Source organism: Lates calcarifer, linkage group LG15, assembly GCF_001640805.2.
Source record: "Lates calcarifer isolate ASB-BC8 linkage group LG15, TLL_Latcal_v3, whole genome shotgun sequence".
NCBI lineage: Eukaryota > Metazoa > Chordata > Actinopteri > Centropomidae > Lates > Lates calcarifer.
The window spans coordinates 16304087-16331061 of NC_066847.1; the positions used below are offsets into that span (position 1 = coordinate 16304087).

The 26975-nt window shown below is 40.0% G+C and overlaps 1 protein-coding gene across 5 annotated transcripts in view; it reads right to left on the bottom strand.

Moving 5' to 3' along the window:
* cdk14 (cyclin-dependent kinase 14) overlaps positions 1–26975 on the bottom strand; it is a 164696-nt gene that overhangs the window by 117797 nt on the left and 19924 nt on the right. Inside the window, exon 1 of one of the 5 annotated variants that reach the window (XM_018665642.2) lies at positions 9321–9473. The exons of 3 other annotated variants lie outside the window; for them this stretch is intronic. The gene's annotated coding sequence lies outside the window, so the exon portion shown is untranslated. Of the gene's footprint in view, positions 1–9298; positions 9474–26975 lie in introns of those variants that run through there. One more of the 5 variants, XM_018665641.2, reaches the window with a different exon arrangement.

Here is a 26975-nt window from a genome sequence, read left to right on the forward strand (position 1 = left end):
AGACAATGTCAAGGTCACACATCAACACATCTCTATAGGATGCAGGAGAGGACCCAGCCAGTCAGCACATTTCAGTAACAAGGACTTTTAACAGAGGTTCCATGATGAAAATAACAGACTTACAGAACCCCAGTAGCCCACTACATAACTGTCCCATCATACTCACTCACATTAACACATAATAAAATACCATTTAATCTTTTCTGCCAGGCCACCACCGCCTGCAGTTACTATATTACATCCATAGTCAGAGTGCAGATTATCTACACACAATCCAGTTAATCCAATTAATCTATGGATATACTAACACACACACACGCACGCACACACGCACACACACAAAACAACATAGAAATAAAGAGTGTAGCCTGGAGGTGGCAAACCTTACGCATTGTGCGTGTATACATACACACTGTATACATACACCCAGTGTGAAGGTCCTTTCTCGAAATAACACCTACTAAGAAGCCCTTCCCTCACCTGTCATTCCATATAAACTTACACAGCTATGGAGGCTGCTCTGTATTAACAGGATGAGTCTAAAATCAATAATGAACTGTAGGATTCAATCGCAACTCTCCACTGTGAGCAAGAAACATCTGTATATATGATACTTACAGACACCTTGCTTGTTCAGTAGCTGAGTTACTTTGTATTATGTACTGCATATTAAATAAGTGTAATACTCAAAACAATTAGCATGTGCTATGAAACAGATGGTAGTCTATGCATATATGGGTAACTTAGGCAACTAAAATGAGATTAGCTAGATATACACTCTGCAACTTTTGAACCCATGATGTAGTGAAGTGTGGTATAGGTGCAGCTCTGTGTTTATGTGCATGACCAGTATACTGTTCACAAAGCAGCATGACAAAAATAATACGTCCTCCATTATTCAAAACCTATGCTTTTATTTAGAGGTAGTGGAGAGTGATTTATCAACTGTAGCCACTTCAGTTCCACACTGGCTGGTTTGGTATGGGCCACACAAAGTCACAATACACAAAATGATATTAGCATAGCTTCTAAATGACCACATGTGAAGGGACCCGTCATGACAAATCCTCCTCTTTAGCATCTCTCAGCCCATTGTTTTGGTTTTCAGCTGAGAAAAGAAAAAAAGCCAGGTATAAATCTGTACACGGTTTTGAAAACTGAATGCACAAATCTGTAAAAGACTTTTCTCTTTAGGGAACTTAAGACTAGACCTCTAAACTGTGACAGATCTGTAAACAAATAGTAAAGATTTTTCTCAGAAGTTGGTTGAGACCAAAAAAAAAAAAGCTTTAGTGAGAATGAATATTGGACTTTTTCGTTTCTGGTTTCCAGAAACATAATGAATACGTAAATAGGCAATAGTTTGCTAACATATTTGCCGCAACACTTTCAGGGGCCATGATTTTTAGTTTGTTGTATGGAGCTTTTAGTGAACATGGTCTACTAAATATAATAAAATTTCAATACAAACGCCCTCTCAAAGTAAAGAGCAATCCTGTGTGTGGATGATGGGAAGGCCAACTTTGCTCCTTGGTTTATGGCAGAATGTGGATTCCCTGCTACATCTGCTTACATCGGCTTTCCCCTGTTGCCAGGATGGGAACGCCCCACTAAGACAGGAAAACCTCAGCACGGATGCAATTACACCATATCGATTATGGTTGAAAGACAGCCTCTTTAATCACTACCTCCCCCACCAGCACCTACCAACACACACATGCACACATATAAACAAACTGTGATAAACTACATTGTTTTCCTATCTATAATTTATTCTGTGCTGCTGCAGTGACCCCATTGCCCCACAGGGATCATTTAAAATAAATCTTGTCTTATAGTTGTCATACAGTAATGGAAAAGGTAGGCAGTAACACAGTGGGCAGGCCCAGGCTAATGCAACTATCTCCAGAGAAGTAGTTACTGATGACATTAGCTTGAACGATGACAAGAACCACAGAGGCCATAAAAGACCAATCAGCCATAAAGCCTACTTATGTGCTCTGCTAACTCAAGGCTTTCAGCCATGTTAACTTGGCCACATTCAGGGCTTACCCACTGTGCGAATGCATTTCCATTTCACAGAGACAAAGCAGGGCTATCAGCTTGCCTGGGCTCATCATTCTGGGCTCAAGATGATAGTGAGACGATATACCAGAGAAGAGACTGGAAAAAACACCTCATCCTCCTCTCCATCCAACCACACTGTCTGGAGAGCACAAGCCTTTGTTTCAGTGTTCTTCAATGGCAAGATAAAGATGTGTGTGTGTCTGCACTAAAAATAGCTGGTGCCTCCTCAAACACAGCAGCTTTTTGTGCGATGCCTTGGTCAGGGCCTTTTGACAGAGATCTGAACCACAGATGGGTGAGCATAAAGGAATGATGGACTGATTAACAGAGGAGGATTTCATTGAGGGTTGAGCTAACATGTCAGAATAGTGACATTTCAGTAGGAGTCACATCTGGTCCATCTCTGACCAGGCGCTGATTACATTCCACAGGAAGTTGAAAACACGGGTAAGGCTTCTTCAGTACTAACTGAATTTGACGTGGTGCAGGGCAACATTACCATTCATTTGGAGTCATGTTTCGAATGACTCCTAGACAAATATCCAAGTTCAGTTTTCATACTCCATACTCTCCACCAACTCCTGAGGGAAATATGTGGCTCTGAAACTGCTAACTACTCCACTATATCACCAGCTAGTTGCTAACTTTGTTGGTTCTGGGCATGCAGTGTTCAGTGGGTTTATCAGAGCTTTTTTTTGTAACTAAAAGTAGCTGCCTGCTGCTGCTGGAAAATGATGATGAGAGCTGTGAGACTGAGCCAAAACAATAAAGTTGCAGCCTGTGAAAACAAAACAATTTGTTCAAAGTTGCTAAGATGCTCCATAGAGTTAAATGGAACTGCCAGTTAATAGGTTTGTCGCCTCGTGTGACACCTTCCTTTTTACATGCTGCCTTTTGATCAGTTATCTAATATAAAGATATTGATTAGTGAATCTACAGAGCACCTGAAAGTGCCACAACGCTCGGTTTCTGTGAATCAAATGCAATTCTTTTCAATTTAAAAGACAATGATCACAAAACTAAACAGAGACTGGACTGGACTCGCAAACAAGACAACCATTGATGGATAGTCATCTTTTTGATCACAAAGAATGAAAGTCACACTTGATCAGGTGATTTTCATTTCTATATTATGGTTCATCATAATGGTAAATACACAGGCTCCACTTGGGGGGCCCGCCCAGTAGGAAAGACCGTCCATACATGTGCACTCTTGTGTTAATTTGAATGAGCACGACTATACAGAACAGCTATGAGCTTGTTTTGGGACCTGGTCGGACATGTACAAGTTAACAAACTTTGGCCTTTAGGGTTTGGGAAGCCACTAACCATGACTGACTGTAATTAATATGATTTACTAATTTGTGAGTTTTCATATATTTTAGGAGTTATTCTGTGATGAAATACTGTAATTTCCTTTTTGGCACACCTACCTGCTTTCCAATATCCCTGAGTTCTGTTGGCCTCCTGTCAAAGCCAATGTGACTTCTCTCTGCAAGTCACTCCACTTAAGTGTACCAGCAAAATAAAATATGCAACTGCATTCAGCCATTTTGCTGCTGTGGCTCTCATTTTGAACACCTGCCTTAAGATATTGTGGATGAGAGTCTTAATTATCATATGTGGTGGAATAAAATATCCCAACAGCCAAATGATGCCCCAGATAGAGGCTCTTTGCTACAGCAGTGTGTATCTATCAATGCTGCAGAAAACAGCACAAATCCCCAAGAAAACAAATGATAAGTCTTTGTAATATTTTCAACTCAACTGCATTAAAATAATGTTAAATAAAGTTATAAATGTATATATATATGTTATATATGTTGACCAGTTTAGGGACAGTCTCCAGAAATCCCAGTGGCAGGACAGCAACTCTAAGTGAACTGCATTCCCAAGTGTGTACTTGTGAATCCTTGAAATGGAGACAGCATATTATTAATCTCTATTTCTGAAGCATGTTGCATCATTGATAAGTGAGTCTGGCACACTTGACATTAAGAAAACATTAAATCACTGGAACCTGGATAAGGACAAGGTGAGGTCAGCAGGGAGCATCATCTCGTCTGTGATGGGCTGAAAAGCCTATCAATCAAGCAAAGACTCCTCAACACCAAAATACAGTCCATTTTAAGCCTCTTGTAAGAATAATAATTTCCAAAATGACCAAAGACACACACAAATGGTACTGAGTCAGTACAACAAGGCAAAATGCAGAAATTATGGATTGATTCAATCCAATCAAAGTTTTACTAGAGCCAGCATCCAGTGGCCATTAGAGGAACTGCAGCTGAAGGCACTTAGACACTACTAGCTTCAGCACTGAGCCATTCCTAATGGGTTTTTGACAGAAAAAATTCAATGGGCATAATAACCACAAACAATTTCCCCAATTAGGCTAGGTGTTGTTTTGTAATGACATATGGGACATTCCCTTATTAGCTGATGGAGCAAGTGTTTCACCTCATATTTCTGTCCAGAAGCTGGAGGAAAAGAATGCTTTGCTTGTTGATTGGCTGATGAACCTCAGTGGTGAAATCAAATTTTACAGATTACAAATTGTGTTCTGTTTTGTTAAATTGAAATATACTGCGTGAAACTATGGGCCGTTGTTTTGTTTGATGTTGTTTTTTGTGTGATAACAAACCGGACCATGACTCAGCAGGTTTCATCCACCATTTTATGTATTTTGTAATGCCTACCAAATTGTTCCTATGCCTATCTGTGCCTCTAGTTCCAAATAGACTTATGAGCAGTGCCAAACAGCCTCTTTGTTCAGAAGAACCTCATGAAGGAGGTTTCTGAAGTCCAGCAGACTTCTTAGGGGGAGGAAATGTTCTGGCCAATTATTTACTCTGTAAGACCTTCTACCTCCTGATTAGTATAGCCAGCCATTGCCTTTGATTAAGATGTTAGAGAATAGAAAATGCAGGGATATAAATGACTAAACTGGCTGGCTTCCCAGCAGTTCCGGCTTCAGGAGAGCACACAGTCACTCAGGAGAATGGCTGTGACATGACCAGACTCCACCCCACCAACTTCTCTCCTTACCACCCCTGGCAGCCTACCCTCTCCCCACGCTCATCTTCAACACTGCTGTCATGTAAGGCTGTGAAACCGGAGCCTGGAGCTCAGCAATAAAGTGAAAATAATTTTCACTTTGTTATAATGCAAAAGTGCTGGTGGCAATTTTCTCATGCTGTCTCCCATAAGACAAGTCCTACTCTGAGGCTTCATTACAGCTTCTCGATACACCATTAAGCTGGAAAAGCATCAAAATGAGCTCTCATTACTTAAGTGTAATTTGATGTATTTCTTTCAAAGTTAGAATTTAACTTAACTTTAACTTCACACAGTTTTAGCATTGCTGCTTGTCTTTTACCGTGCTGTCCATTTATTTCTCTGGTGGTCCAGCAGGACCATCACAGAAACATCAAGTTAAACTGGATTTTATTTTACTTTCCTTTGTTAATTGTCAACAATTATAAACAATGCTAGCTAATTAACAGATTTTTAGCAACACATGCAACTGTACTATGTATTTCATATGCACACACATTTATATATGATCCAGGTATAAGATGCAGTCCAGTAATTCAGTATTTTAACTTCATAAGGTTTGGGGTCTCACAGGAGCTGGATTACAAAAAGAATGTTAAAAAGCTAAACCAGAGGCTGAGATCCTGATTTTTAGTCCTGAACATGGGTTAAACGTCAAACACACTGGGCCCTACATTGTCAATGGACAGTACAATGTGATAGAATTTTTCTGACCCTCCCTTTTTGCCCCTGATGAGGGTGTTTTAACCTTTTCTATTACATAATATACCTATTATTACTATTTATATTTTGACTTAGTCTGTGTATTTGGAATGTTGGCTTTCTCTTACCCCATCCCCCCACACCCCTCTCTCTGTCTAAACCCAACCGGTTGAGGTTGACCCTGAGTCCGGTTCTGCTCAAGGTTTCTGCCTCTTAAAAGGAAGTTTTTCCTTGCCACTGTCGCCTAGTGCTGCTCATGGTGGATCTGTTGGGTCTCTCTCTGTAAATTTTATAAGATAAAGAGTATGGTCTAAACCTGCTCTATATGTACAGTGCCTCAGGATAACTTCTGTTGTGAATTGGAACTGTATAAATAAAATTGACTTGACTAAAAAAAACTGTTTTCAAAGCCTGAACAATACTCAACATGACTGATAAACAGGTCTAAATGTGTAAAATGGAAGTTCCCCTACATTATGCACATTAATCAAAAATATATATATATACATACCTTTTGATTCCTTTACAGTCAGATTAAAACAGTCTACAGCAATCTTACAAATGAACTGAATGCTAACTTCAACATGCTAAGATGGTGGTTTTAAGCAGGTATAATTTTACCATGTTCACCATCTTAGTTTAGTGTGTTAACATGTTAGCAATAGCACTTAACAAAATGTACAGCTTCAACTAATGGTAATGTCATCTGCTTTGTAGGTATTTGGTCATAAACCAAAGTATTGGATAAACTGAAATTTAGACCTGATGATGGCAGTGGAAAGTGGTTACAGTTCAACTTGTGGGGAGCATGAATGTCTTCACTGGAAGTGGTAGACCAACTGACCATCCATACAGCAAAGCCACGAGCATTTGTAATTAAACTATATTTTGACAACCATTACTATGTAGTGTTGTATAGTGATCACTGTAAAACAGACATTTAAATATTGTTCTCTTGTCTCATGCTGAGATTTTGCATAACAACAAGTGCACCAAGTTCATATGAAATCTGCATAACAATATGGCATTAAACTAGATGTGATTTTCATGTCTAATTGGGCATTCACCGCTGACTCATTAACATGAGTGCCACTTAAGCAAACACCTTCATTCTGTAGCCACTTGATATAAATCACACCACGTGCCACTCACTCTCTCTGGGGAATAGCATCTGAATGAAAGCATTGTGTCTACTGTTTAAGGTCTGTATGCTGGTCTTGCACTGGAGTGATGCTGTTTGTCCTGACCTCTCCCACCAGGAGCCAGCACAGACAGCACAGTAGCTCTGGAGCTATTTGATGCACGGGCACTGATAGTAACCTCAACAAAAAATAAACAAAACATGTCTTTAAGTGTGCACCACATACAACAAAGTTGTGATCCAAAAACAGAGCAAGATAACCTTTGCTTTTAACTATTTCCTGTTTGTGTACAGCCTTGCACAGCCAGTCTACATCCAAGAGCACTGCTTTAACAATGTGGTAATAGTCTGGAATTGACTGAACTTGGTAACTTGAAAGTCAACTATGCGTAATGTATAGGTGAGTCGCTCTCAACCTCCTTGGATGAACTACTCACAGCTCTTAGTAACCTACAACGAGCTCTATTCAAACAAGAAGCCATGTTTTTACTTTGTTTTAAACATCAATAAACAGTGCAAGAAATGTTTTGCCCCAGTCATAATACTGACACTATGGGAACCCAGTGCTGCTTACTCTGTGAATTAGGCTGTACACATGTTGCAGCAGCCACAAGGTTTGGGCTTAACCGGTCAGCAGAATTCACTACTGTAAAGTCTGCCCAGTACTTCTTGCATCATCAGAAAGTACCACCCCCTTCAGTCCCTTGTTCCTTTGGTCCAAATGCAGGTAAGGGTATACAGTTCCTGAAATGGTTTCTGGGCTCCAGGAAAGGTTTTTAGAGTAAGAATGCATTAAATGTCATTTTTAAGTGCCACAAGTCAAAAAGGTTGTTAATCAATGTGAACTGTTTACCTTCAAAACACCTCCTGACCTGCATGAACTATATATGTAAAACAGCACTTGAAAGCCCCTCTTCAATGGCATAAAGTAACCAACAGGTATAAACATGGTTGCCTTTAGACATGGTCAAACGACACTTTGCACAAGCTTGTTCCTTTGAAGCATACTGAGCCCTTGATGCTAAGAACTGTAACTCATCCACTGTTCAGCCAACTTGAAATGACATCTGTCCCAATCAAATGCTTACTGAGCCACAATAGTTGCCACCTCAAAACATGATAATATGCCTGTGGGGCCAAATAAAAGTAAAATAAGCAGTCTAAACACAGAGGATGATAATGTTGCTTCCATTTCTGTCCACTTCCGTTTCTTGCATTTTTTTGAAGCAATGTTTGGATTCGAAGCTCCGGCAAAAACAGTCTTTGTGGCTCCCCCCACTAAGAGGACACTACTCTAGACTTGGCTCTGTATCCTGACAGCACTTATCCGCTCTCAAACACAGGACACCCTGATACTCCACTCCTCCTGTTTCAGCCCTTCTTCCTTATTCTTTTTCTCTCTTTTTCCAAAACAGCCTGGCCTGCTGTCTTCCCAAGGAGCTGCATATGCCCCTGCAGAAAGCCTAGCTATGCGTCCACGGAATGCTGCCACAGATGGTAAATGGCCTGTCCCTGTCTCTCTCCCTCGTCCTCCCTACAGTGCCCACATTCCATCCCTCTGGGACAGAAAAGGCAAGCGTGTTGCAAAATTGCCTGAAGTAGAACGACATATTGTAGAGTGAGCAGAAAAATGCTGCAGCAGGGCATCCCATCCATTAGACCAGTAAACATCAGCACCCATTTCACCACCACAACGGAAATGCTACCTAATAGCACAGAGGAGATGGTGGTAGTGGTGGTGGTGGAGGGGGGCTGACACTGCTGACGTTGTTTCAGGCAGGAGGCAACATTAAGACTTTGTTGCAAAAACAGCAGATAGGACTAAACACACACACACACACACACACACACACACACACACACACAGCCTTCACCCTTTTCCCGCTACTTCCTTCCTATCCCCAGAGTCCCTCGTCACATCCTCCCCATTGAGATGCACTGAGACTCAGGTGGGCCATCCACTTTCAAGCTGTCATGCTAGCATGAGAACTCATCATCACACCCCAACCCCTCCAAAACAAAAGCCACAACACACACACTTGTACACACACACAATGCACACACATAACTACAATCCATATCTGCCCTATAAATGCACATATGCCGACATGTCTGTACATCTGCACATCGTCTCCTACAGTATTGCGTGTGTGTGGTATGTCTGGGGAATACTATTCATGCTCAACAACACACACACTCACGCTAACAGAAGCAATGCATCCGAAGCAAGAGAAGACAGGGTGTGTGAGTGTGTATGTGTGTGTGTGTGTGGGGGGGGTAATGACAAGGGATGCAGGACAAAATAAGCACCAATCTCAGTCTTCATCTTACCTTCCAGGAGGAAACAGCTCACCTGGATGTCTCTGAAGAGCAGACAGAACGCATTCAGGCCAACCTCTCTTCCTGCAACCCCGCTCAAAACATCTCCCTCCCTCTCTCTCTCTCTGTCTCTCTCTCTCACTCTCTCTCTTCCCTCTCTTCCGCTCCCTTTGCAAGCTGGAAATGATGAGATTGTACTATAAGCAGAAGGGGGAGTGAAATCTGAGGCAGCGGAGGGTATTAGGAGGCAGTGTTGTTTCTGGCCAACAGCCCTGAGAGACTGTGAGCTTGTGGCTCATGAGGGACAAAGGGGGGGTAAGGGGGGGTTAGGAATGGGTGCGATGCAGCAGATGGGAGAGAAAACGTCTGCCTGCTAGGACATCTTGAAACCCTAGAGGACCCCTGCTCAGCTAAAATGGTACAGCCCAGAGGAGTTTAAGGAAGCAAACAGTGTCTGCAGCAGCAGCAGTGGCTAGCAGCTGAGGCTACAGTGATGCAACCATGGCATGAATGTATGTGAATATGAGCTGTGCTAAGCTAAGTGAAGATAAGCTGCAATGGATAATGTGAAAACCTGGGTTCCTAGGTAGAATTCACTATTCCTATTCCCAGCCAGATATCTTCATAAACCCTCATCATCATCCAAAACCTCGCTTTGGAATAATGCCATGTTCTCCATCAGCAAAATGTGTTTTTCCAAATAGAGAACAATAACTACCTTGCACTACCTCTTTAGCAGTTTGGTCATGACTTGCAAGAGAAATTCAATATAACTGCACACCTTGATTTACAGCAAATATACTATAGCTTATAATAGAGAAAAATAGAATCATAAATGTTCCGAGATAACTTAGGATCATTGCCAAAATGGAAGGTCACTGCACAATATTCCAGAAACTATAGTATGCACCTAAACTTTACAATAACAATAATAAGTACTTTACAAGGCAAATCAATAGGGCTGTGCATCTTTACTGGTCTCACGATTCGATTCCATTACGATTATCATGTTAACGATTCGATTCGATTCGACGATGCATCACAATGCATCACAATGCATCACGATGCTGATGCTTAAATTCTTTAATCAATTAATACACGCAGTCAGATAAATATGAACTCTCTTCTTTATTAATTAGAAAGTGCTTCAATAACAGCAATGTCTAAATAAAATGTAAACCTAAATAAAAGTACTTCTGCAGTCTAGCTGCAGCTTCTAGTAACTGTCCTCTACTTTAAATGTTAATGTACAAACATCAAATTAAGTTGTAAACCAAAATAAATAGCCATGGCCTAGCCTGGTTACCTATATTATTTGTGTGAAAATGGTCATCATCACTAAACCACACATAAATCTGCACCTGTGTGAGACTCATACACCGCTCTCGTTTGCAGCACATGCGACAAAATCTGCCAGTCTTCGTTAATGTAATGCACCGTTACTGTTAAATAGGACTGAGTCGCAACAGAAGTCCAGGAATCACATGTTAAAGCTACTCGATTATCTTGGCTAATTGACGCCATTACCTGGACTTTAGTTTGATTGTAGAATGCAGGTATGACCTTCTCTGTAAAGTGGCTACGTGATGGAAGCTTATACCGCGGCTCCAGCGTCTTCAACAGGTGGCGAAACCCGGGGTTTTCCACGATCGAATAAGGCCGAAGATCCGCAGCAATGAAAGCCGCCACAGACTGGGTTATTCTTTTAGCTTTCTCAGCGTTCGGCGGCAAAATTGACAGTTTTTCATCTATTCTTGGCTGAGCTGGATCCAGTGTTTCCTTTGCGGTGGTAGGCGTTAGCTTCTCGGAGTGAAAACGGCTAACGTGATTCCTCAAGTTAGTCGTATTTCCAAAGTACTTGATTTTTGTGTGACAGATTTTACACACAGCGTGCGTCTTGTCCAGTTCGTGCTTCCCGGTAATTTCGTAAAATCCGAAATGCGCCCAGATGTCCGCTTTTAGAATACTTGGTGCATTTTTTTATTACTGGCTCTCCGTGAGTTTCACCGGCACCCGCCATAATGCGCTAGCACTGTTCTCCCACAGTTCAATGCAACGTTGCAACTAGAACGCTATTTTGAACTTGACAACTTTATTGTCCGATCGCGACCGAAAATCAAGGGCAATGCGAGGATGCTATAATCGATTATGCTCTGTCAGTGCATCGATGCAGAATCGTCCACGTCCGCATCGCGATGCATCTTAGAAACGATCAATTTCAACACCCCTAAAAATCAATAACTAACAAACCCCTCCATTGGTTCTAGTGATGTGCACGTCCAGAGACATATTTTTTCTCTGTCATCTTATATCTAATACATTTTGTTGTTGTTTTGTTTAAACTTGTTTAAATGTCATTAAATATTATAGTGGTTTCACTTCTGAAGAAGTACTGAGCACTTTCAGTCAGCCACTCTCTCCACAGACATTTTGAAAATCAACCATAGTAGAATTTGGTACCTTTTTCTGTAGAAGTTACATTTCCAAACCAGAATAGGGTGTCTAACTCCAGATTTATATATATCTATGTATATGTATCTTAATGTATATATATAGAGAGAACTGTCCATATACAGTGTGTGACACGATCAGTTTTTGTTAGTAGCCTTTATAACATCATAACATGTAACATCACATATTAGAGGGATGCAATATCCAAGCTTTTTGGGCCAACTATTGTATGTACTGTAAGTAGTGACAGTGGAAGCACTGAACTTCTGACCTGGGACCTGCCCCATAACACCCATGAGCTGTCACCATGGTAACCTATGCTTCATGGCTAACCTGCTCTGTTTAGAGGACAGCAGATGCCTAACCAGAAAAAAAGCAGTGCATTCATGAAAATGAATGAGTTAAAAGGCTGGTAGAATTTGTTTTTGTAGGAATCATTCCAATTCATAATTCAATAATAATTCACATAATGAACAGCTCCCTGGGTTTTCCCCTCTGTCTTTAAAACACAGATAATAGAAAATAGAAGTCACTGATCATAATCTACTTATGAAATTTATGCTGCTTACAGTCAATTCACCTCACATTCACATTAAATGCACTGAATAAATTTCACAGCATTTCTGACAGTGCTGCTTATTTCATTCATGCTGCTGTGAAACATGTACATATACTTATAAACAGAAAATCTCTTCTATATACTCAGTGTGATTGCTTTTATAATCTGCCTCTGTTTTGAATATGGGGTTTTCTGCTCTAATTCTCTGCCATATCAACAACCTATTGTATGGATAAAAGTTTAAATAAAAGTCTAAATAACAAAAGGGCGTGTTCTCTATTTAAAAAAGATGTATTCAGTTACTGACATATGGCACAAGTGCATAAATAATGACTATATAATTCAATCAGGCTGCTGAAATTCAATTTATCCAGTCATACATAATCTGTTTAGAATATTGATTATTAATTATCATCCAGTCGTTGTTTTTGTATGCATGTTGTTGTGTCTTGTGTTATAAACTGAAATTTCCTAATGCCTTTAAAGAGATAAACAGTGGGTTTACAGTTTTGTGTGTTTAATATGCTGCACAACATTTACAAATTCACTCTTGCTAATGTTACCATTAGTTTTCAGTGACCTCAGCTGCAGAGAGAAACTTTTATTTAAAACTAGCTTGTAGGCAGACCTTACTTATGATTAGCTATTTCCTTAATTTGATGCACTGTTGATGTCCTTTGCTGTTAATGCAAACTCAATGATTACCTGTTGTCTTGATAAATTCAGCACACTGCTCTACACCCCCGCAGCACTAATTCCAACTTGCCAACAACAGCATTTGTTCAGACCAATCTGTAGCCTGTGGTTTCCAGTCATTTCTACTGTTTTCCATTTACTGTTGAGAAAAAAAGATTACTGAATGAAAACAGTATTTCTGTTGAAAAAAAAACAAAACAAACAGAATAATGTAGTGATGAGCATGACATGACCCTGCCATGATTTGATTGATTTATCAGGCTTGTCTAGGTAAAAGTTGTACTCACTGACTTTTTAATCTAAAATATATGTATATATATCTCTTGCTATACCACAACAGTGATTCCACTTATTGCCAGCTCATTGCCTCTCCTGCCTCACTACCACATCTCTCCTGAAATTTGCAGAAAGTGAGGAAGAAGAGAGGAATGTAGGACAAAAGAGGAGAGGAGAACATGTATGTTTAACTTTGGAGTCTTTAAGAGAAGACAAGAAGATTATCTTGCTTGAGCTTTTTCTGACACTGTCATATCTGCTATCAACCACTAGGTGAAGACAGATGAATGTATGAATAAATATTTCAAAAGGACCACAGCACAGAGAGCTTAACACCGGTGATGAGGACAGAAAAAGGGGGAAGTCAGTGATAAGCATTTCAGATATAACTGGTTATAAGACTGCAGGAGTAGTTTATCACAACCGTATGCATGTATGAATGTAATTTAAGTACAACCTCCACTACACGTTCCCTTTATTCATCAACATTGTCAGTGTTTCACAGGAGAGAAAGCTGCCTCCAAAATGATGTCACGCTCTGTCACACTACAAAATACAAATCATCAGATAGAGGAGACTTTTCCTTTGTTCACATTCTCACTCAGATTCACTCTCACCCCTGTTTCTCCTTGCTCCCTCTTTCTTTCTGCCACGGATGACCTTGACTGACGGGCTTGTTGCTACAGGAACCGCACTATGCCTATTGTGTTCTGTTGAGGCAGGAAGGTGTGAAATCCACAATAAAATGGCTCTGATTGGATCTAAACCAGAGCTGATTTCCAAGCCACAGCAGACAGCAATCAGTTAAAACCATAAAAACTGCAGAGAAGATTATTTGCATTTTAACAGGATTTAACCCTGTCAACAGCACACACACACACACACACACACACACACACACACACACACAGTTTAGATGTGTGTATGCATGGTACAGAGTAGTGTACCATGTAGTAGTAGTAGTGGGGGGGGCTGTAGGTCATTCATTATTCAGTGTTACACACATAACGCTCTGCCAACTCTGGTCTAGAAGCAGATAAAATGCAACCACACACACATACTGTATACAGGCCACTGGGCTGACTGGAGGATCCATCGGGGGATAAGAGGTGAGACAGGGCTGAGAGACAATACTCACCATGCCTGGATGTGTGATGAGCAGAGAATAACAACAAACTAGACAGAGAGGTTATGGTACATACAGAGGCAGACCAGGGTCTGCAATACACCTTTTAGCTCATCTGCAGAATAAAACTGAACTAAAAATGTGTGCCTGTCAAGAATGCATTTGTCCAAAATCTCATATATTGGTCCCCTAGAATTAAAGAAGATGCTGTAGCATATATACAATATGTTTATGCAACACTTTGGGTTTGACCCTCTCCTGTTTCAGCGTGACACAACAGAGCCATGATCACATCCAACAGCTTTGGGATGAACTGGAACTCTGACTGTGATCCAGGTCTTATCACCCAACATCAGTGTTGGACTTCACTAATGCTGGGCCAGGCAAGAAATGGCCAAGCACACAGCACCTGTACTGTAAATGGTGAATTATCATCTTTACACTGTGTATGGATTAAAGAATTTTTTAACATCCGGACTTCATCACAATTTTCTTGTTCCACTTGAGATTTTAGCCTGAAGGAAGGAAACCATGGTTTCTATGGAATCACAGGGCCTGTGTGGTGGCCAGTGGCTTCTTTCTTTCAGCTGCAATCAGACCTACACCAGCCTGATCATAGGATTCATTCAGCTAAGTCACATGATCACGGAAGCTAACTCCTGATCCACATCCATGACCTCAAATAACTGATGAATTCTGCTGACCTGGATATACCATTATTATTACTGTAGTCTGTCAAATCCACCTGTGGGTCTGAACACATGCTACACAGCCAGAGGTCCAACCACAACCATTCTTTGTTTTTACAAGTGGAGATTTGAAACATTCTTAAAACACCAAACATGTCAGACTGAATTACAGGACAATCTGGATCATTTGTTCCATTTAATGAAGTCATGTAGACAAATAATATGGGGCACTCTGTACTCCAGTTTGTGATTTTATTTTACTGATACAAGCTTAAGATCACATTATAGTTGATATTTTAACAGTCAGTTATAGCTGAGTTTGTCTTTCTGCTGAATAATGAATCATTTTTAAGTTTAGGTAACTCTGTTGTGATAATTACACCAGCAGATCATACAGCATAAAACATTATTCATTTAGTGGAATCAACTAATCTTTTCACTTAAATATATACGTTTTCTTTATATCAGGTAATTTCATTTCTCATTTTCAGACCGCTTGATTTACACTGTAATTATTTCTCAATAACCTGCATTTTCTCATCTAAAATCCTGATTATATCCACATTATTTTATAATAAACAAGTGTGACATTTGTATCTGAAGATTCGTCCATGTGTGGTGGTTCACCTGAAAATGTCTTGGCCATGATGTAGCTAATTTTTGCAGGTATGGGCTTAAGGTCTTGTTGCTCTGACAACAGTTCCTCATGAATTTTAAAACAGCTTCACAGAGCAAAAAAATCCAGACCTGAGTTAAACTGTCAACATTCTAATCTGTAGAACTCAGTTATCCACATACACTCTGAAAACAAATGTTTTGGCTCAACAAAGAAAACTATTGCACCCGTTTGCATTAGGTTCTAACTTCAGATGAAATTATGTTGAACCAAGTAAGGACATTAAGAAAGGCGAATTGTTTTTTCCTCTATATTATTTCTTATTATTGATTAACATATACATAATAATTGGCAGCATAAACTCAAGATTTTAAATTGACTACACTTAAGAGTGAAGTTGTTTCAACCATCTTTTTAAAAATAATATTCAAAATGAAGTGCCATGTTCTTATAGTGACTATAACTTCACTGCAAAAAAAAAAAAGGGAGTTAACCTGGGTTGTATCACAAATTCAAAATCACTTCATATGTTCTGAAAATATAAAACTAAGTTTATTAAACTTGAGAAAATAGTAATAATAAATAATATTAGGCTTATTCACTGGAGTAAGCTTACATGGAGTTTGGTAACATTCATGTGACTTCCGGTTTAGCTCTGGCAATTTGGTGAGATTGTGGAACAAGCACAAATGTTTTTACATAACCTGATATCAAAATGCAGCCGTATCTGGGAAGCGAGATGTAAACAGAGACCAAATAAATACAAGAGCAAAACATCTTGTCTTAGCTAGAGTGGCACTGCACAGTATTTGTATGTGTAGAGGACTCCATGTATTCAGCACTATCACCTCACAGATACCACTCCTCTTACTGTGAATTCAGAACCAACTCAATACTAGATATCAATGATAAAAATAATGTTAATTATTAATTTGTGTTTAGACAACAAGGTCAGAGGCCGAAACTCCCAGAGAAGTTGGATATCATTGCAGGAGTTAAATGTGAACTGGAAAAGTCCATAGTGAGAGCAGAGAGGCAGGATCTGCCTCAGGTGGCTATTAAAATGAGCCCAATGTTTTCACACTCAGAGCTGAATCATACCTCACGCTGCCTGCATGGTATAATTGGCTGTACACCCTGCATGGCCACTGACCACCCATTTTGCCAGATTCTTTGTAGTGTTTAACAGAAGCTACAGAGAACACACAGGAGTGTGTTTCGGCCTGTTGATGACCTTGACTCCTCCTTGTTCGTTTGAAAGCCCAGAGACAACAAACTGACACCTACCTCTCGAAGAAAAGCGCCAATCGATTGACAAGGACAGAAGCGAATAATGCCGCAGAAGCACCATATCCACTTAACGCTGGCCATGACAGAGAACTGAATGACCTAGAGAGGATGAAGCGCACAGCTGCTGTTCTTAGTGCTCCAGCTGTTTATATGGGTTTCTGTGCCTGTGTGTGTGTGTTTATGTGCACATGTGTATGTGGACAAATGTTCAGTGATATTCACACCCGTGCCTGGCCTAAATTCCCCTTGAACTCAAACAGCACATCTGTGCACTATGCTTCCCACCCACTGTCTGTATTAGGATGTAGGAACCTGATGCCTATGGCCTCTCTCCAGAAGAAAGAGAGACCCTACTGTTCCTCCGGATCAATAGATGAGGAGAATAAAATCACACACACACAGTGAATCTGAAATAAAACCTCTTATTGGAAAACATTTGGTCTCACTAGCTCAGCGTTGCAATTAATTTAGGACTAACTTATAGAACTGTTCAGCAGAAGGGGATGAGCCTTCAGACAATTAGTTCTTCATAGCGGTGGTCAAACAGCTCATCAGTCTGCTGTTTGCTTGCCGTAAGGGATAAACTGCAGCTTTGTGCTGCTGACGAGCATCAGAATGCAAATCAGCAGGATGATACAACACACGCACATGAAACAGACAGGGCTGCTGCAGAATTTAAAGAAGCACTATAATCCCTATTCATCACTAAGCACACTGCTCCAGGCCCTCAGATTAGCTCTTACATTTTAGTGTAGAGAACCTGCACAAAGTGCCAAAGTCTCAAAGCGCGTGGTGCTGTAGAAGCGTGACTTCTAAAGCTGGATTGACCTTGGCTTGATTCTTAACTTCACATAGTCTTGCAGCTTTAAATAGTTAAGCAAAGGAGAATACTTGGCTCTGGAGGCACTGATGCCAATAAAATGGCAAGAGCTGCTCTGGATGAGACGAATGTAAAGAGCTGCTGTGTGTTTTCTGGCTGGTTGTCACTGCTGTAAATGATGACACACTGACAGACAGGATTAGGGCTTAGCTTGGCCAGCAGATGGCTATGAGTCTCCAAAAGGATGGTACAATGAGCCTTCAAAGACCTTGGACACACTGATGCATCAATACTGTAAAGTTTGTTTACATGTATTCTTCCCCAAGACAAACTGTCAGTGACCCTCATCAACATTTGGTGGATCTTACCACACAAACCAAGCAGTGGTCTACAAGTGGACTCATAGGGAGACAGTGAGTGAATAGAAGACTTAATAAATGAGTATATAACATAGCATAATTCAAACTCATTATGACTATATATACACACACTACGCTATACTATACACCAGTGGTGGGCTGTCAGGGCCAGCAAGGCCTTCTCTGCTGGCCTAAACACTGTCACAGTCACTAAGTTACCTTTATGTATCATTTTTTTCCATTAATACTATATGTATTAAATTGTTCCGAATAGTCTATTCTCTTTATAGCTTCACAGCTTTCCTCTTGGTTGCTGTACAGTCTGTTTATGTCAGAGCTTTTATCCAATCAGATTTCAGCACCGTGTTGCCAAGTTAAAAGAAATCTGCCTTGAGGCTTCAGAATTAACAGTGCAGGTCCCTGTCATTTAAAATAAATGGTGATGAAACTGTTGCCTCCTGAATCCTTTAAACAATCAGATTTCAAGTTGGCGAGACCAGGGGCCATCTAGCAGGCCTACCATGATGTAAGTATTTCCATGTCAATTGACTGTATAGTCAGAGCTAGCAACCTGCATCTGTAGCTACTAGCACAAGCTAAAACATGTTAGTATAGATTTAATAGCTGTTTTTTTAACCCACGATGGCTGAAGGAGGAGGAAGAGTTCAGTAACTCTGTTGTAGAGGTTATCTGTGTGTCTCACTTCCCACTATAAGTCCTTTCCTATCACCATGGAGGCTAACGCTGAAAGTCGAGTCTGCCCAGTCGTAGTTTTAATTCACTTTAGAGCTGAGAGTGTCCACTCGACAGAAGCAGTTTGATTTATCTACAAATAATCAGCAGTTTCAATGAGTAAAATGCATTTCATCTATATGTTATTGTTTACGTCTTCTGCTGGAGATGATGTGTGCGGCTCAGCTGTGGCTGCAGTGTTTGGAGACCTATTGAATTGTGGTAATTGGGTTTTTATAGCATTGCTTTAGTGATGACATTTATTCTGGCTACATGCCTGTCTGTGATGCAGAGTTCTGTTATACTGTGTTTCTGTATATTGTTGATGGTTTCTATGCTGTGACATCATAATGACGGTATAAAGAGGAGGGTTAATTCAGGGAGAACCATTGAAGGCCTAGGGTGTGAGATGCTTGGCCTGCCACTGCTATACACTATACTATTCTTTAGGCAAACTCTGTACTGATGACTGAAAAAATGTGTTTTTTTTGGGGGGGGGCTTAGTCCTGTAAGAAATGGCAGCTGTATTTTGAATAATATATATACATATAATATTATAATTTTGTTGGGAATCTAACTTTCAAATCCACAACCAAGCAAAGGTTCAGAAGTTTCTTGGCTCAAAAAGGTCAAGAAACTGAAAAACTGCACACGCTAAGAAATGTTAAATGTCTAAATTTAGCACTTGAGCTAAATAATTAAAGAAATACACCACCCTTTTTCCTCATTTCAGTGACAGGGGGAGAATCTAAAAACAGTTCAGTTTGACTGGGATTGTGTTGCTATAAATGTGATGTGCTGCATCTCAAATAACTCTCTATTTGGGAAGAAGCCTTGAATCCTCAGGCTTTGGTAGTGGTAAACTGTTGAATGACAAAGTGCTTCATCTGGAGCTTGATAAGGGAAGGTTGCAGCCTCCTGCAGATAGCAACGCAGCCACTGAGGATGAAAGACATCCTTTGTTGCCAACCCAGATTCAGCAAGGGAGTCTGTCAACAAAGCAGCTTTTGCTAGCTTTCTCCAGCAGAAGAAAAAAAGTGATTGTCATATGGCCGCCTCACTCTTCTGTGGGCCTATTGTGCTGTTGTATGATATGCAGAAGTTGATTACATTGGGCATATGAGTTAAGTGGAGCCATGCAGCAGTTTCTCTGACAACACAGTATGTGTCAGTTAGAAAGTATTACATTGGTTAATACAGGTTCTTTAATGTAATTATTATTAAAACGTGAGACCAAAGTGAACATATTTATTGGCCTAAAATCAGTGGTGGTTATTTATTATAACATGTCTTAGCTGGTATATTTAAACGTGCTATCTCATCAAACACACACATTACCTCAACACATTTTTGGTTGTAGCTTTATTTGTGCTTGACTAACAGCATCTCTCTGCTGTGTTGGAACTAAACAAGAGGTTGTGACACTTCCTCAAAACATCTGCACTAAACAGCACTGTTTGTTAGAACAGGAGATGTCAAATTCTTTAATGGTGCTGATGTTAAAACTTTTTGACAAGTCTTTCATAATTTATTATTTGTTATGATTTACTATTGTTACAGATAATCTGAAAAAACAAAAACAACCATCCATCTGTCTGTTGTTAGCAAAATGCAGTCAGCAACTTTCAAGCTTTTCATAACATCTTGCGTCAGTTCTCTTTAGGGATTTGGTACGAATACACTAGAAATCTATCTCAGTTTTGTAAAACAATAAAAACATAATAACATAAAAAATATACCATTGACAATAGATGGCTATTGACTTCTATTCTGTCATTATAATGGCAAAAAAAAAACATACAATACATACCGCGAGACCAAGTGCTACTTGCATGATATTTTTGTATTGATATATCACATTTCAATACATTGTCCAAACTCTAATTCTGTACATCTCCTTGAAAGGAGTAGATCAGTATTTTGGGAAATACACTTATAATAGCAGAGAGTTCAGTGTGGGCCATTAAATATGATGCTACAGCCAGCAGCCAGTTAGCTTAGCTTAGCACAAAGACTGAAAACAGGAAACTGCTAGCCTGGCACACTTCAATTATCTCCTTTTTATCAATAGTAAAACAAAAGTGTTTTACGGGGTTATGTGCTGGGCTATTTCTTGGCTGGGAGCAGGAACTTCCTGGAGTGTCCACTGGTTGCCTGGCAACTGCTTCATGCTAAGAAACAAACTGACTTGTAATCCAACGTAAAATGGCAAATGCTGTTGAGGTTGATGAGAGCAGTGACAATGAACAGAAACTGTAACACTGTAGGTCGTAAGACCAAGAATGTTGTGCTGAAAGACACTGAGCTGCAGAGTTGTAATCTACTCGCTAATAGCAGCAGATACTCTTTACATTGTTGAGTTCTCTCGCTGTGGCTCAACTTTCATGTATAAATGCATCTTTGCACAACTGTACAATATGCATTTAAATCTGTGACATACTGTAAATCTTTACGTATTGTACTCTTAATTTTATCCTTTCCCTAATTTAATGTTTTAATAGTCTGTGTACTTGTCTGTCTATTTAGTATAACATGTTGTGCAGGTGTGTACACACCAAGACAGATTACTCATGTGTGACATGCTTGGCGAGATAAAGGGACTCTGATTCTCATTCCAGATGAATTTGTTTCGAGTTGAGTTTCAAAGGTTTCTTAGTTCCTGGGTCTTTTTGATCAAAGTAGTTCATATAAAACTTTCAGAATTAACAAACTAACGGTCAGAACGTGGCTGTTTTGAAAGACAATCAAAAGGCCTATTAAAGGGCACAGTCTTTGGCAGAAGACCATTTTAGACCAGATTTTGAGTCTGGCTACGTGACACCGGGTAGAGCATTTTCTCATGTTCTTATTTTCTTTTATTACAGTTGTGTTTCAAATGAATGTAGCAATGATTTATTTAACTCAAAATGGTACTGACTGCACCTTTATAATCCACAGTGGTATGCCTATGCATTATGCAAGCTCATACACATATATCATGTTTATATGTTTGATTTAACGAGCTGTTTAATTAGCAGTCCATTTATTCAGCACTCTGCAGTCATGTCAGCATGTGTTGCAGTGCTGATTAAATATTCAGACTCTGACTTGTTTCTGTTGTGTGTCTGGCACATTTCTGGAGTGCAGTGGTCCGGGGCCATCAATGCATACTGTATCATCCATGTTTATGCTTGTTGCTTTGATTTAAATGAGGTTTGAATGAGGAGACAGAGTGTGCCGCCACCATCATTCAGGGGTGATTAGATGCTTTAATATAGGCACCAGCTGCTGCACACCATTTAATCATCAGTATCAACATGAGAGCTGAGTGCCCCCAGCACTGTACAGCTACCCGCCACCTACTCACACATTCAACACTCATCATGGTTTCACTTCTTTGGCGACATCGCAGTCTGTGTTGACCAGGTTTCAATTATTAATTACTTGAAAGTTTTCATTCAAACAGCCAGCATAGTCTTTACATTGTATTACTTTTTATACCAGACAACTTCATTTGATTTCATCATATGAATGAAGAAACAACTTACCAATGAAAGTATTCAGTATCTTTAAATATGGCTATTTTCAAGTCAAGCTATTGATGACTGCGCTTGGGGAGGTGAGGCTGGGAGGTTGTTGGCTTCTCTTTTTGTATATATATGTTTAAACTGATGACCTGAGTAAATTCTGATGTGAGATGCACTTGGAAACTCAAAAATATTTTTGAGTTGAACTCATTAAATACTTGGCACATTACATTTTAATATCAGACATTTTCAAAAATATTGAAATGTTTTGACCTGATTGGTGGTCCTGGCAGAGTGTGGAAGTCCTATTTACAAAATAAGACATTAATATAAAAGTATGGCATCATACTTGGTACCATATGATGTCTCATTATACTCAGATCAGATTAAGGGCTTGCTATAGCCAATCTGTATCATGAGGGATGGTCATTTCTATAATAACAATATAAACTGTATTATATCATTTCATATCCTCAAGTGAACAGTACCCAGTTCATACCAAAAGGCCAGTACCAGCCCTGTTCATCAGCAAAGTGTCTAACCTTAACCCCGACCCACCTGTACCCAAAAATACAATGTTCCCATGTCTATCCTCAGTTTCTGGCCCAAAATGCCATGCTCCCTCTAGGGACCTCCTTAGTCTATGGATTGGGGTGAGCTAGTGGAGCATAAACACATTCACACATAGTCCAGCTCTCACAAACATGTGCAGGTACACACTGTGATCAAACCATGACCTCTTTTTCTGATGGCTGTGGTGAAACAGGGCATCAAGATTTAGACAAGGAAAAAACAATTTACTGTCAAAGAGAAGAACTGGTATTTATTTTACTCCAAAGGTCAGAAAGCATGATTTTATTTCTCCTTTCTCCTCCCACACACAGGCCATTCATTAAAGGCAATATTTACCTTGACATTTCAGACTGACATCAATTCTTTTGGCCTAGTGCAAGACAAGCAGCAATAGATAGATAGACAGACTGATCTCTGCCTTATAATAAAAGGGTATAAGCTGCCAACACCTTTGACAATGCCTGTTCAACTATGCTTGTGCACCTGTGTGAGTGCTGGAGATGTGTATATATTACATATAAATGTTGCAAGACCTGAATGTCATGTTTTATTGATGAATAAATGTACCGTTTGGCCTGTTGGACCTTCCATTTATTCTACTTTGGACCACCAGGGATAATGGAGAGATGTTTCATGGTCAGGTGTAGTATTCCTAGTTATTAGGTCAGACAATGAGCATTCAAACGATCCATGGTAAGGTACCTTAAAAAGGAACAACTGGATTTCCCACAACTTTATTGTGGATGGAGAGAATGAATCCTGATGATTTGGGTGACCAACCCGACCTTTTAAAAAATCATCCCAACCAATTGAACGACAGAGATCCTTTGTCACTGCCTTAAAAAGAAAATATGGTGACCTTTGGGTTAAAGAAGCTGACCACCTAATCACAACGACTCCACTTTGTATCCCACCAGGGATTTGTTGCCTGTCAATCACCATCCCACCCTCATTTCCTGTCAGCTCTCATTTCCATGTTGATTATGTGTAATACAGATGGAGTTTCTTGTAGTGACAAGCCAACAAAGAATAACCACCAAACTCTGCAGTCCCCCTCAGCTTTACTGAGTGTGTTAGTGTGTTAGCATTCAGCTCATTGTTTTAGGTTAGTCTCACTGTGCTCATCCACCTCATTTAAAATAGCAGGCAGCTGTTTTTAGTGAAAAGGTCCAAAAGCCCATTACACACTACCTGCTCATCAACAACCGGTTAGTGAATAGCTAGTGAATATAGTGGCGCATTTAGATAGACAGCCAGATATTTTTTTAATCATTATTTTTCAGGAGTTAGCAGAGACCAAAAACAGGTAAAAGAGAGTGAACACTGGAGTTACATTCATCAGGTGACCAGAAACATGACTCCAAAGGAATATTAATGTTGCTCTGTATCTGCTGAATGTGTACATAAGCAAGTGTGCTAACCTGTTTACAATATCAACTAAATGAAGTGTCTATATGTCAGTCATTTGTTTATAGCCTCTTGCACTGCCCCAAAGTGGCCAGAAAATGCAGATTTAATGTTAGGGATGGTTTATAGTCCCAGATACAAAAAAAACTACTTTGTTAAGATTAGACAGGATTGTAGTCATGGATAAGTGACATTCATGACTCTTGGTAGGAAACTAGATGCAAAGAGAAGGCTTCTATGTCAAACCCACAAGCTATCAACCTAATCCTGAAGAGGTTTTACGATGTCTTATCAGTCTCCTGCTCCTGATGTCTTTCCTCCTAAGAGACATCACTGCTCCTGTTTTTCGGATGCCCTTACTCTTCTCTAGCACTATAGCTGGACTATACAATCAGAGAATTGTGGCTCCTTCTTTTGGTTAAGTGTAATGAACATTATAGGCCAGCAGGAGTTTGGACATTAAGTCCAAAAAATGTGGAAGGGTAATGAGCAATCTGCATGACTGCCGGCCTAACCCACTAAACTCACAACATAACCAGCAGGCTGGCTCACAGTTATATCCTATTCCATTACCCTTCTTACATCTCATTTCCTAGAATCACCTTACTCTATCACCTCTACTGGTGAACAGTCAGGGAGAACTATGGAGCATATGGGGAAGCTCCACAGCCTTCAACATGATGGATGTGACATCACATGCGACACCATCATCGCCGCATGCTTCATGACAGAGGCCACCAGGCCAGCTTCTCATCCTCATTTGCATTTTAATATCTCAGCAATATTCAATCCATTAGGTTTACTCCCAGGCCAATTAGTGGAGGGTTAATTAAAGATACGATTAGACCACTCAAAATGATGCGATGAGATGCTATACCTGCTCCTGTGCTAATACTCAGGGCCTCATGCTGACCACGATGAGGACTGACGACCGGAGAGGACTCATCTATAAATACAGTAAATACAACACCTCTCAGGCTTACCTCTTCAGGATCCTGAGGCTGGTGTGAGTGATGGCAGAAGAAACCTTACTAATTTACACAGATAGTGCTAATCCTCAGATTCAGGGGAAAAGAAAGTTATACTGAGTAAAATTAAATTGCTCCTCAATATGGACTCCTCCAGAGAGAGGTGAGAGCTGAGTGAGTGAGTACATGGACGGTTTTCTCTTTCAGTTCACTTTCACCTCAGCCATCTTCCTCAGATTGGAGGAATTTCTCACCCGTGCCCTCGCAGGCTAACACACGCAGATTAGCCAGCAGCTGTCACAAATCAGACTGACAGAGGCAAATAAACATGGCTAGTAGCGACAACTTAAACTGTGACAGTCAGTCAGTCAGGATTAGCTGCTACAGTGAGAGTCATATGGAGGCAAACACATGCGCAGCACTCAAAGTTAATGAGTTCACTGAAGCTAAAAGGCTACACGCTAAAATTGGGCTCATGGAATGGGACAGCAGGATATCGCATATTTTTAACCTCCGTTTAGTATAGTCATTTATTCATTTCTAAGTCCCTAATCTTAACTTAACCCTCACCACTCTGTTCCTGACCTCAGCTGAAGGCTGTAGATGGAATGGATGTATGGTCAGTGATGTATGAGTTGGAGTTTAGATTTAGATTTTGTCACTTATTAGAGACAGAAAATTCAAATTAGGTCACAGGGAAGAAAGCACTGCTGGACAAGCAAGCAGCAACCACTATGACTTACTGTAATAGGAGACATGTCAATCCCATCGGCATGTACCAAAACCAACTCCTCTTTAAGCCTCAGTGGTGCATCCAAGCAGTCCCTGTCAATTTAAGTCAGAAATTTCCACGTAATAAATACTAATGGCAAATGGCCACAGTGTCTTTTTTGGTGCTCTCACTGAGAAGCATCAAAGTCAGAATTTTTAAGATGTACAAATAGTGGCTACCAAATAGAATAAAAACATACTTTTATGCAATTACATCATTTTGTCACTTTTATTATTTTGATATCCATGTTCATTTTGTTCTAAAAAATAAAGAGGCTGATGGTCTGCTGATGCCAGATCTGCTTTGGCTGTCTGTTATGAAAGAGCCACATCCCCTCATATCTCCTCACAGCAGCTGAGTGGCTGGCCTACAGTGGGAAACTCAGACTGAACACTTTCAGCCTCTTACATCAATCACATGCTTTATTTTATAATGCCAACATTTAAGTGTGTGGTGGTATTAAGCATTAAACTAGGTATACACACTAGTGCTGCAGTAGACAAAGAGGTTAGTTACTAATCAGTTTCTTGAAGGTAATACTACTATCAGTTAGCCAGAAATAACTGTCTTATTTAAGAGTTAGGAGTTTCTTGAGAAGTTACTCACTACTGAAGTATTCTTTTCACTTCGTGCCATCTTTCCTTTAGTTATTTTGACGACTGCTCTAGAACTTGTTACGGTACTTAGAGGGTGCGTGCAGCAATTTAACAAGTGTGTTTCCAAGTGTTAGGGAGAACTGTAAAACAAAGGTTGTATAAAGTTGTATAAAGCCTTTTGTGCCTCCAGAGGGAGCTGTGTGAAGTCTGATAAATGACCTCAAGTGATGTCACATGAGTCAATGTCAGCTGG